The sequence below is a fragment of the Ursus americanus genome, chromosome 10 (assembly GCF_024610735.1).
Source record: "Ursus americanus isolate L20-20 chromosome 10, mUrsAme1.1.p, whole genome shotgun sequence".
In the NCBI taxonomy this organism is placed as follows: domain Eukaryota; kingdom Metazoa; phylum Chordata; class Mammalia; order Carnivora; family Ursidae; genus Ursus; species Ursus americanus.
In genome coordinates this window covers 69,025,218-69,038,886 of record NC_142136.1, presented here as the reverse complement: position 1 = coordinate 69,038,886, position 13,669 = coordinate 69,025,218, and positions in this window count along the sequence as shown.

Below are 13,669 nucleotides of genomic sequence, written 5' to 3'. Positions count from 1 at the left end.
ATTGTATTAATGTTAAATTTCTTGCGTGTGATGGTGATATTATGGTTGTGGAGAAGGTGCTTGATCGTAGGAGGTACCTGCTAACGTATTTACGAGCCAGGAGTCCTGATGTTGGCGATGTTCACGTAGTTCGAGAAAAGTGTGTGTGTGTGTGTGTGTGTGTGTGTGTGTGTGTGTGTGGAGAGAGATGCACACATACACACACACACACAGAAAAAGCAAATGTTGCAAAACAAGTGGTGAATCTAGGCGAATGGGTTCGCTGTACTCTTCCCAGCTTTTCTGTGGGTTTGAGAGTTTTTATGATATGAAAGGTGTGGTGGGGTCGCAAGTTCACTCCACAAGAAGTGGGTTATGCTGGTTGCCTGCAGGTTAACTGGGTGGTTGGGGAAGGAGGGAAATTTTTTATTGTAGCACACACTTTTCTGTACCTTTTGAGTTTTGAACAAAAGAAAATTTATTATCTATACCAAAAAATAAATAACATTTCTATTTTAAAACTTTTAAAAAAATAGGTAGTTGATGGATAACAAGTTGCCAAAGTTGTAATGTTGCCAAAAGCCTTAAATTATTCTTAAGCTTTCTTAAATAAGTGAAACTAAGTGTAGCAATAGTTGATTTTAGAATAGTTAGGCCTTAGAGCACCTGCTTTTCCTGGCCTATATTAAACCGTGAGGCCCCGGCCTACCGTGTACGGAGAAGAGAGCTGGCGGCCATTGACAAGAGCATGAACACTCCCCCCACCTCAATTCTGGAGAACCTGCAGATGTGGGAGGGAAGCGTGCACAGACCTGAAGCACTAACAAGAAATGGTGAGAAAACCCTGGAGAGACGGAGGGCTGTTGCTAACTGTGGGCAGAGCTGGGTGTGGGGCCGGCAGCATGCTGCTGTGGGCGGTGTGGGACCGGAGCAGGGGAGGTTCTGGAAGTTTGAGGCTCAGCTGTTGCTGCTCTCCCACACTGCCTTGGCATGGTCAGAGCTCACCCACTGTCACAGAAATAGACAGCGACAGCCCCGGTCTCAAGAAAGTCTGCTCCCCAACCCTGCCGAGCTGAGGAGCACATGAAAGCAAGGCGGGGGTGGGGGGGCCCCTGACCCCAGCACTAGAGCCTTGCAACCTGGGGGCCCAGCCTTCTCCCAGGGCTGCATCTGCCTGAGGGCCTACAGATACAGCCCTGAGGAGGGGCATCGGTGGTGGGGTGGCAGCAAACAGGGAAAATCAGAAGCCACACTGGATCTGTGGTTCCTCTCTACGTGGCTCTCATTCCCTCCTCTCTGCTTAAACTCACTGGGAGCAGCACACGTGAGGGCCTGAATTTTGGCTTCTCCCTAACACACATTACCAGAGAGGGAAGCTAGTATGAGCTCCCAGGCCAAGGGAGGATGAAAGTCACATGACCCAGGAACGAGAAGTTACTGAACAGGAAGCCTGGAGCGGCCTTTGGCGCCTGACACCATCAAAGGGGGCAGGGAGCGATTGATTCCAAGGCCCAAGGAAATTCTCAGGACAGCAGTAGGAATTCGGGTCCCCTGAGCTACCTTCCCAGGGTGAGTGACAGAGATTCTGAGATGGTGTTAAATCTACCCTTCCTGACTGTTCTAAGGATGGCCTTTGCCACCCTCAACACTCACTTTAAAGAACTGGTTCTTTGCCACCCTTCTCACAATCGATAGCTACACGCCATGCCTCGCAGCACTGAGGTGGAGAACCGTGTCTACACGGGTTTGTGTTTGTCTCCAGCCTAAAAACTTTTAGTGGCTTTCTATCATCAACTGAAGGAATTCAGAATGACGTGCAAGGCTCTTGACATGCTGGTCCCAAACTACCTTCCCAACTTTGTCTCCTGACGTTCTTCTCTAAATGCCTCATAATCTGACAACACAAAAATTTTCATCCTAGGGTGGCAAATAGGCCACTTCTCAAGCGCCGTCCTGTGGATCTGTTATTACTGCCTGGAACCCTCTGGAGACGGGAACTGGGGAGAGCCTGCTGTGGGTGATTGGCTTGACTGCCATGCGCCCAGGAGGTGGGGAATGGCGTGATGTGCTGTGAATTAATGAGCCTTCCTGGGACATTCCCCATGAAGACCAAGGCTTTTTATAACTTCTTGCCTTTCGAAAAGCTGTTAGAACTGCCTAGAAGGTTCTTTCCCACTCTGCCCACCAATTAAACTCCTACTCATCCTTCAAGATTCAACTAAATAGTAATCTTTCTTAGCATCGTCTCTTTTCCCCTTCCGGTCTCCAGCCCCTTGGCAGTACGGCTGGTGCCTTCCTTCCTCCATGGCCGTTGGTTGTGATTACAGGCTCGTATCACATCGTACTGGTAGTATTTGTTTATTGATCTTTCTCTCCAGCCGTGAGCTCCTGGAGGGCAGAGACCATGTTTTGCTTTTCTTTGCATCCCCTATGGGAATGTGCAATGCCTGTCACATAAATACCATTTAATAAATGCTTAATTAATTAATTAAATGTGTCTAACTAGCTAATTAATTATCGTGGATAATTGTGTATTACTGAAAGATCTGTCCAGGGTGGTTCTTTGGAATTCCTGCCTGGAGGGAGGGTAAAATTAGTTTAGTCTGGCTTATCCTGGAGGTGGGTCAGCATGATTTAATTATAGAGCCTTGTTATGCCTCCCTCCAAACACCTGCCTGTTCTCCAGACCGAGGCTTTCCCCTGAAGGGTCCCTCAGTCTCCTTCTTGGCACAGAGGCTGCCTGCCTCGCAATGCTGGCCAGTGTCAAGCCGTAAATGAGTCAGACGCTAAAGGTATGCTTTTCAAATTTCCTCCTAAACCTAAAGGATGACCTTGTTCTGTGGAGGGAGATGTCATATTCCTCTGTAGGCAAAAAAAAAAAAAAAAAAAAAAAAAAAAAAAAAAAAAAAAAAAAAGTTGGGCTGTTGGACCTTCCAGAATGAAAGATTTCCGGTATAAAACTGAGCTTACTTGGGGTCTGGGGCTTCGTGCAGAGGCAGCCCAGGAGTCCAGACACCCTTTTCAAGCTCCGCCCTGGCTTGCACCTCCTCCAGCATGCATCCCCTACACTTCCTCACCTTCTCCCGGGGCGCTTCTTCCCCCTAGAATTCTTCATGCCACTCCCACTCACCCTGCAGCCTACTGGTGAACCCCCTTTCAAGTGAGCTCAGCTGTCCTCTTCTCCAGGACGCTCCTTTGATCCCTCCCAGCCCCCACCACTGCCAGGTCCTGAAAGCCCTCGCCCCTCCCTCTGTCTCTCACAGTCCCTAGCCCTTGATCCTGCTATTTCTGGGACTGAGTCTGCCCAGATCCCAGCTGGGAGGCCAGGACAAGTAGGGACAAAGAGCCGGGCCCTCTCATCATCACTGGCAACAGTCGTAGGCCGAAGCCAGAGACAGCAACCCCAGGGGCAGCACAGACAGGCATGTGCATGGGACACAGCAGAATTGTGAAGGGGCGCTGTGCTGGGTGCCGACCTGGTGTAGGGCCTGGCAGGCAGTGCTCTCCAAGCAGGGCGGCCACCAAATGTGGCTTTCAGGCCTCACTTGGGAGTCTGCTCTCCATGGCGATATGCAGCCTGGGAGTATTTCTTTCTTCCCTTTTCTGTACAGAAAAAACACTCACTTGGAGCACAGGAATATTGCAGAATAAATTAAGGTCCTCCTTGCAGGGAACGCAAACGTCCTTGGCAGGGTGGAGAGGCCACCTGTGGTTAAGAGAGAGGGATAGCTCGGCCCTGATCCGAGAGATCCGGAGCCCAGCGCTGTGACGGCCAGTCTGCAACACAGAAACTCCGTTCAGAAGAGCTTTTGAGCTAAGATCCTGAGTCAGCTGACTAACGGGAATAAGAACTAGAGAAAAGGGTACCAACTTTTTGTAGGCATTTCTTCCTTGGCTGTTGACTTCAAGAGGCATCCGCTTCGGGAGTTAATATTAAGTTCACATTTTTTAGAGAAGAGAACTCTTTTTTAAAAATCACAGAAAAGTGTCCCGAATTCCCTCCCCCTCCCTTAAACCTGGTTTTGATTTGAGCCTTCCCATTCAGGCTGGGTGGCCAAGGCACGCTAAGCACAACGCAATAGCCAAACTCAAAGTTACAGAAACAAGGTTTCCCAAGCTGGCTTAGCTTTTGAAGATTCACTTAGCAGAAGAGCAAGTACATAGCCCTTACGATGTGCTAGGCCCTGTTCTAAATGTGTTTGATGACTTAAGTCTTCCCAACTACCCTGTAAGGTAGCTACTCCGACGATGTCCATTCCAGCTAAGGAACCTGAGGCTGAGAAAGGTCACGGACCTGCCCCAGGTCTCACAGCCAGGAGAGACAAAGTCGGCATTTGCAGCCAGGCAGCAGCTAGGCCCCAGAACGCACACTTTCAACCACAGTGATATCCCACCCTCAGCATAAAGTCCATAGAATGAGGTGAGCAGGACACATAGGAGGGTCGCCCTATCACAGCAGGGCTACGTAGCATGGACGCGATGAATGAGGGGAAGGAATGAGAAGCTGGAGCACCCAGTGTGGGCTCTGGCCAAAGAAGCTATTGCCTAGGTGGGTGATGCCTGAGGGCTGCCAGGAACCCAGCATGGATGATCTGAGGGAATGGCAAGGGTCATAACTAGAGATCTCCAAAAGACAAGCAAAAGCTGAGATGAGCCCTAACTTTGAGGATATAAACAAGTGTAGAAGGCCAATTCGAGGCCAAGAGACCAGCATGGCTGAAGAGCAAGGAGATAAGGTCCCATGGGGACAGGCTGTGGGGTGACCCAGTTGGAGCCACCTGGCGTGTGGTTGAGGCAGCCACCTGAAGGCCACGGGGTCAGGCCGTGAGGAGGCAGCCTGGGTTTGAGAGTGCCATGATAAAATGACCACTGGCATTTGAAGTCTGGCCACCAGCAGTGAAAATGGTCCCAGAGAAAGAAGAACCAGGATTGACTCCTCAGGAGCACACAGTCAGGAAATGTCTGGGCTGGACCTCCAACTTCCGCTGGGCTGGGAGGCCATGGTTCTGGGCTTCTCCCTCAAAGGCCCCAAGGGAAAATCTCCCTTCGGCAGCCACAGTCTCACTTGCTCTGGCCTTACTTGCTGAGGGTGCTGACGACTTAGGGCAAACCTGCCACCATGTCACATCCTACAAATTCGGGGCACTAAGCAGATACTAAGCTACAAAACAAGAGCACCCGAGTCATTAGCAACATACCAGTGATCTCATAATGTTGCTATGGAGATCTGCCAAGCAAATAATTTCCTTTCCAACCACCGAATATCATAATGATACAACCAAGAAAGGTGTCTGTTTATTCCTGGCCAGTCTCCCTCAGATTTACATTCCAGTCATGAGATGGGACCTGTCACCACATTTCAGTGCATTACTTAATCAAATGGTATGCTGGTTGACCCCAGTGTGTCTTAAAGTTGGGATTATTTATGGATATGGTTTCTTGTGTAGGGTCACTGTGGGGTCTAATCTACATATGTCTCTCAGGAGAGCTGGGAAGTTATTTGCATAAGAACCCCTAGGTGTCTTGGAAGGGTCTACAAAGACAACGGTGGAGTAGCTGAAGGGCAGATGCCCCACATTTAGGACCCAACTACTCAAGGGGAGACTCTATCAAAAACCCCAAAGGGGAGCACTTTGGGAAAGCAAGTTCTCACACCACCTCAAGGCAAGAGTGAGCCAGCCAACACTTGCTCTGTTTCAGGGGGGCATTGCAGTCAGTACCATCTACCACAGTGCCACGAATAGCCATAGGCTCCTCAGTTCCTCTGAGGCCCTTCCTAGAGAAGGGGGTGTTCTTGTGAGCCAGACCGCAACTACAGTAGACTTCTACTACGTTTGGTTCAAAACATTTCTTAAGCACCTCCCGGCACAGGGGGAGGGAGGGGTGGGAAGGCAATCACACCAATAGGTGTGATTCTTGTCTTCAAAGGCCCTTATGGTGCAGTGAGGAAGAGAGAGAGGTGCCATCAAAACCAGAGCAGTGGTTTATCTTTTATCTTACTGCTTTATGCCTTCCCGGTGACTGGAGCCTTCCATCATTATGTAATTACCTTTTTGTCTCTAGTCATTTTCTTTACTTTGAAGTCTACTTTAACCAGAGGTTAATATAGCCATTCCCGTTTTTTATTGTTACTACTACTACTATTATTAATGTTTGCATGGAATCTCTGTTTCTATTCTTTTACTTTCAACCTACCTGCCAGTTATATTTGAAGTATGTTTCTTGTAAACAACATATGTTGGGCCATTTTTTTAATCTACTCCGTCAATTTTTGTCTTTTAATTGTTCTATTTAAACCACTTACGTTTTAGGTAACTGTTCATGCATTAGGGCTTAAATCAGCCACGTCATTCTGTTTGTTTCCTCTCTTTCTAATTCCACCATTTCTCTTTTCTTACCTTCCTCTGCATTACTTGAGCATGTTTTCGGATTCCACCTTGATATATTTATAACATTTTTGTGTATCTTGTCCTGCATAGTTTTCTTAGTGGTCGCTATAGATATTACAATAGCCATTCGTAACTTCTCACAGTCTACAGTATCAGCACCAACTACTTGTGAGTGATGGATAGAAACTTTATTTCTATTTTGGTCCCTCTACACTCCCCATTTTTAAAATATACTTTTTTCTTTTTTTCAGTAGGCTCCACAACCAGCAGGAGCCCCACATGGGGCTTGAACTCATGACCCCAAGACCAAGACCTGAGCTGAGATCAGACATTTAACTGACTGAGCCACCCAGGTGCCCCTAAAATTTAGAATTTTCTCCACATATATTGAACACTACATCAGATGGTGTTAGAATTTCTGCTTGAAACTTCTGATATGTTTAAGAAACTCAAGAGAAGTAGGATAGTCTATTTACCCCTATTTTTTTTTTTACCCATTCTAATGTTTTTTTTCCCTTTTCTGATCCAAGCCTTCTTCTGTTATCATTTCCTTATGTATGGGGAACTTTCATCAGTCATTCTGAAAGGGTAGGTTTCCTAGCAACAAAATCTCTTACTTTTTTGTTATCTGAGAATGTCTATTTTCCCTTCATTCTTGGAAGGTATTTTTGCTGGTTATAGAACTGATGGCTGATAGTTTTTTTCTTCCAGTTCTTGAAAAATGTTGTGTCATTTTCTTCTGGCCTTCATGGTTTCAGGTAAGAAATCTGCTGTTATTTGAGTTAGTGTTCCCCTATTCGTGATGCATTATTTCTTTCTGGCCGCTTTCAAGATTTTTTTTTTTTTTTTTGGTCTCTAGTTTGTACAAGTTTAATAATGATGTGTCTTATGGGTTTCACACCATTTGGGTTTATCCCATTTAGATTTCACTCAGATTCTTGGATCTATAGATTTATGGCTTAACCCCACTGATGCCTTCCCAGCAAAGTGGGGGACTAACTCCCACCGGCCCATTGCCTCCAAGGACCCCATAGACCCCTGGCAGTGGGGAAACTGAGGGCTCCCTCACATTCCTTTGTTGCTGCAGGACTGGGGCAGAAGCTCAGCAACTTGCCAGGCCCTGCTGACACTGGGGAAAAGGAAGAGGGGAATCAGCATGCCACCTAGCCTCCTACGTCACTCTGCCTCTCTAATACCAGTGTCAGGCTCAACTACCTACTGAACTCTACTGATATTACCCAGGGAAACGGGAGCAGGGCCTGCTTTCCCTGAGCAGAGACTAGACGATCAGCTACCCACTTGGCCCACAGACCCCTTCCTGCGGGGAATTAGGGCACCACCTGCTTCCACCAAGTCGGAGGTGGAAGATTATGAAGATCTCTGCTTAGCCCTACCGAGCAGGGGATTGGAGCGCTACTGCCTGCTTCTGTGGGGTGGGGGTTGTAGAAGATCAGCTCCCTGTTGAGCCCTGCTGAAACTCTGGGGGCAGGGTTTTCCTACTGATGTTTGGCTGGAGCAGGGCGAGTATCGCCAAAAAGGATTTCTGTTGCTAGGTGACCCCTTCTTGGTCTTTTGGCTATGGGAAGCAGGCTTTTCTTGAGATTCTCTTGGTCTGTACCTGTTGGAAATTCCAGGTTGAAAGCTTCTGTGGAGCCCTGTCCGGAATATATAGAAGGCAATAAAGAAACCCAGGGGACCCACCACTGTGCTGTTCCTCAAGTCCCGAGGGCCCTGGGAAGTCTGCCTTCTTTCTGCCTTTCAGAATCTTCTTACGCTTGTGTGTTGGGTTACGTCTGTGGTCCTTTAGCTGCGTGAGAGAGGAGCTGAAAGGAATGAGGCTACTTCATCTTGGCTGTAACGAGAAGTCGGACTATATCTGGCATGTTTAGGAGAGGTCAGAGAGGCTGCAAGAGACCTACAGTTCTCTTTTGGGTTACAGGCAATCACAAAGCTCCTTCTTGACCAAGTGGGGTGGGGAAGTAAAAGAAGCCGTGAGATTGCCAAAAGGTTGCTGTGACATGGAAGGACAAGCTTTTATTGCTTTAAACATAAAGCCTTTCCCACAAATTAAAACTAAGTAATGATCCAAGAACCCTGCACATTGAACCAGTTTCAAAACATGAACTACAGACTTTATGGAGCACAGCTCACTTTCCCAAGTTGGAAGGACACATTTGGTTACTATTATTTATTACCCAGTAGGCTACCCAAAGTACTTTAAAAAAACCACCATAAGCACCGTAAGTAAGCCAACATTTCTAGACCCTAAATTCTAACATTTCTTAACTGTGGCTTTTTAAGACATTGTCTTCAAAGGCCCTTTATGAAGCATAACGCACACAAGGCACTGTGGTTCCAGGCACGCCGGAGCAGCATGCGTTGTCAATTTAAATGGGCTTTCCGGGGAGTGTGGTGAAGAAACCAAATCAATGAGATGTCCACTGAAAAGGAAGACTTTGATATGCTGCAAGGAACAGTGACTTTCGTCCCCAATTTCTGACATCTCTTTTAACATGAAGTTTTAAAACATCTGTTTCTGAAGCAGAGCAGGAAATCTCTAAGCAGCCATAATTCTTTGGTTGTGTCACATGGCAACTACAGGCTGTCTGCATTTTTTTTTTTTTAATCCTACCAGGAAATCTTTCTTTTTCCTTTTAAACTAGTTCAAAGCAGAACATTTAATGGGCATTTATATGTAGGGAGAGTTTGAGAGGCCACTTGTACAAATGGTGTCATGAGATGAGTCATGGTCAAGGATGCGATTCTGCTTTTGGCAGGGTTATGAATGGGGCTGCTTTCTTAGCAAGCCGGGGGCAGGAGAGACCACCTGATTCTGCGTCAGTGTCACAGAAAAGGCGAATTGCAAATGTATTTGTCAGGTACCTCTCTTCTGGGCACCTCTTTGAAGCAAGAATGACTGTTCTGGCCCTTTGTCTGAATGAATGGCTTTTGGAACTGTGTTTCCAATCTCTGTGACAGTGGCTTATACCGGTTCAGCGGCCGTGCATTAGACAGAGAGGGTGTGTGGGTATGTGTGCTTGTGTTTGCCTACGCGGTAGGGGGAGGTCAAGGTAGTGGTTTTTTTTCCTTGATGAAATATATGAGGTGCCATATGGTGGAGCAACCTGAGAATACCAGGTGTGCACGCATCAGATTCTGATGTGTTGTTACCATGGAGACGTTAGCTCCCTCTGCAATGCAGGGCCTCTATTCCCACCCCCACCCCAAGGAGCTTACGTGTCTAACAGGAGCAGGTGCTTTGACATACAAAAGAAGTAAACCTTGAAGGCAAGCGTTTAGCGATTTTTGATTTCTTTTTCCTTGATTCTTCCTAGAGTTTTCTCCCTTTCTATTCATGGCTCCTGCTTGAGCCACGGCCTTGGCGAAATAGTAACAATAATAGTGACATTTATTGAGATGGTACTTTGTGTTATATGTATAGTATCTACCCTTTCAGGAGAGAAAACCAAGGCTTCAAAAAATAGGAGATTTTATACCAAAGTCATAAATCTCATAAATAAGCTGTCTAAGATAGAACGTGAACCCAGATCCATCTGACTTCACCATGTGCACTTAACTTCCTGCCAGTGATGAATTCATTACATCTGGAGTATACCTTTTTCAAAGAATCATCAAACTTTTTTGCCCTATCTGGGCTTTTCTGAGCAAATGCCCAATGTACTCAGAGATGAGACTAGACTAAGAACTGAGAAGCAAAAGAAAAAAGATGTGAAGCTCCTGAGGGTTTTAGAATAGCCAAGTAGTGCCTTACTAACAGGACATGCCACAACCACATTGAGAATGAATGGCTAAGACTTACATCTGTATGTGTCCTTCATTCTTTGATTAAATACGTATTGAGTCTTACCTTATGCCAAGCACTGTTCTGAGTCCCGTGGATGCAGCAGTGAACAAATGGACAAAAATCCCTGCCTGTGGGGACTTCCTGGGCTCCCTAGTCTGTGTCTGTGTTAGGCATTTGGCCCTGGGAACTTGGAATGGGGTAAACCATGGTCTTTACCCTGAAGTTTAAGAAGCCAAGACAGATGCACAAGAACTTAACTGTAATGTACTAAGTACGAAGAGAGGTGCAACATGCTGTGAATGGTGGATTATCGGGTGGGTATGGGCAATTCCAAGGTTTTTCTCACTAGCTTAGACAACCAAGGCCCTCAAGAGACCCCGATCCACTGACCTGCCTGGAGGTCCTCTGGGGGTCTCACGACAAACTTCTGGGAAGTTGGAGCCCCCTCAAGTAACACATACTGGCAAAGTCCTCTGTCATGTAGTGACCCTTATACCAGGCCTCCCCGTGGTGCAACACTCAATTGATTAAGTATAGGATTTTACATCTGTTTCTACCTCATTTCAACTCTTTACATTTCATTTTGCTCATTCCAGCTCTTCCTTCCACCTACTGAGCTCTTTTTAAATGGTGTTCAATAATCTTCAATATAATCTCTCCTTCCCAGCTTTGGGCTATCTAGAAATTTGATATCTTCATCCTCACCTTCTACCAAAACACTTGGGGAACAGGGTCATGTACAAGGTCCTTTGGCATGGTAGTAAGCCTTCTTTCCAGTGCAGCACAGACCGACTAATTAATACCCTTTGATACAGTCATTCTATTAGCCAAGAACCCATGTAACTATCATTCAGGTTACATCACTCTACCTTGTCCATAAGGACATGGTTGGAGATGTTGCCAAAAGTCTTGGCAAAGATCCCTCTTCCACCCTCAAAGGCATATACATACACACACATACACCCGTCTACCTTGGTAGAAAGTTGGGGAGATTGCAATTGCTTTAAAATTCCAAATGAAAGATGAGAATGCCCAACTATCTGGCTCTAGCCAGCCTAGGAAACTCAGGCCTGTTGTTCACACTTGGGTTTCATTGCAATGGTGCCAAACTGTCAGTCACATACAAATGAAATGTTACCAGACAACTGTCCCATTTTGTTTTATTAATTTTTGAGTAGACAGGCATGGTATCAGAGCAACACATAAACACAGTTCAGTGTTAGCATTAAATAAAATCTAAAACAAAGCAAATCTAATACATTTTAATGAAATGCATACCCATGATTGCCATGATTGTGCGAGTGGTAATTAAATAGGAGTGATAAGACATTTACAACAATTGAAATAACCTTCTTACACAGTAAAAAACTCCTGGGGTTAGAGGTAGGTAAAGAGAGGTCCTAAAAAAGGAAGAAGCGATAAGGGGAAGGGAATTTGGACCATCTAATAAGATCAGGTCTAAGAGTAGGTTTTGCCCTTCTTTAAATCAAGCAATTCCAAGCACTGTAGTGTTTCCAATCCCTGGAGGTGGATGAATTTACGAGCTAGGAATTTGGGCAGGGAGAAGAGAGTCTAAGAATATCTGTTTGGTTCTTCTAAAAGTAACCAAAGAATTTTAAAAATCAAAATCAACTAAAATCAACCAAAGCTGATTCTAGGAGGATTACTAAGATACTAAGGTGAAAGACAGTGCCTCCCTCAAGAATGGCAAGCAACAAGAGAAACCAGACTTCCCTATGTAAGAGTTCTTTACCAGGGAAGCAAAGAAATCGATGATTCAATTAAAATCATCCAGGAAACTTTTTAAAAATTCAGACACCTAGATCACTCCAAAGCCCGCAAAATCAGGGAGGGCGTACAGGCATGTGTATTTTTAAAAGCTCCCCAAATGGTTCTGATAATCACCCTGATTATCCAGAACCTTGATATATTCAAGGTTTATACCTAGGCGTGATTCAGAATTGCAGCCGAAGAAAGGAAAGATTGGGGAAAGCAAGCTGAGGAAGTAAATTACACGAAGTGCCACAATGTCAGGGCGCCTGGGTAGCGTAGTCGTTAAGCGTCTGCCTTTGGCTCAGGGCGCGATCCCGGTGTTGTGGGATCGAGCCCCACATCAGGCTCCTCCACCGGGAGCCTGCTTCTTCCTCTCCCATTCCCCCTGCTGTGTTCCCTCTCTTGCTGGCTGTCTCTCTGTCAAATAAATAAATAAAACCTTTAAAAAAAAAAAGTGCCACAATGTCAATACGTGTCATAAAATTTAGTCAGATTGCTTTCCTACCACCTAGCACCTAGGGAAAGGGCATTCTCACTGACACAGTGGATGGAGAGATTGTTTTGATGCAATGTGGAACAGGCTGAGTGGGATGTCAAAAGATGAGGTTCTGGAAAACACAAGAGAATTAGGCACTTGAGTCAAAGGGACAAAATGTTGTAGGAGGTGAAAAGAAGAGAAAAAAACAGAAATGGGCCTTTTCAAAATCAAATCGGATTAATCTTGCCTCCAGTCTCCACATGCCAGAGAAGTTTCCAATTAACTCCCTTTCGGTAGGTCCGTTCCTCCTCTTCCCTTTCCCTGTCATAGCCTACAGGGGAAACTGTGTGTTCGGGGAGGGGGTGCTCTTTCTACCCTATATGCCGCTTAACCTCCGCCGTGCTGAAGCTCTACAAGATACACCGGGCGCTTCGTGACCTGTGTTGTCTAACAAACACAAACACAAACACATTTGAATTGTTCTGTTCACAGTTCTAAGAGATTTTAGAACGGCTGGCCAAGATTTGTACCGTCATTCACCAATAGGTGCTGGCCTGCAAGCTTCCCCTCAGGGAAAGGAGTGCACTGTACCTGAAAGGCTCCCTGGGCCACACAAGCCATCATCCCATGTGCTCTCCTTTCGAATCTTGTCAGCCTCTTGTGAAATAAGCACTTCCGTCTCCCCCATAACCATCCCATCCCCAAAGAGTGGCAGCATCTATTTTGCCTCTTTCTGTTGTCCCTCAACTACGGTCCTCTGCCCGGGAGCTCCTCCAGTCACTTCCATCTATTTTATCACATTTTCATTGGTCATCGACCTCAGCATGTGAAATCTCTGAAGAGCAGAGGTGGGGTGCTGGGAAAGTCAGTGGCTGAAGAAAAGTCATCCACATTTCCCACCAGCAGTGCTGGGTTATTTTTATCAGTTGAGCACCACGAGGACATCAGAAGCCCAAGGAATACCCACTGCACAGCTCGCCCCCCGTTTCATGTCTCCAGCATCAGCAGTCCTCCACCTACTGTTCCCCCACACAAAGCCTGGAAGGAAACATACCGCGTACTACGTACAGGTTTAGTTTAAATCAAATAAGCACAGGGTGCAGACTATTTATAAAATAGAGACACGATCTGCCTTGGCAGGAACTGTGACTTACTATAGTACTGAACAACTCCTGGTGCTCTGTTGAGGCTACATAATAAATTTAAATAGGTTGCCTCTAACACAAATGTGGCTGGAAAGAAAAT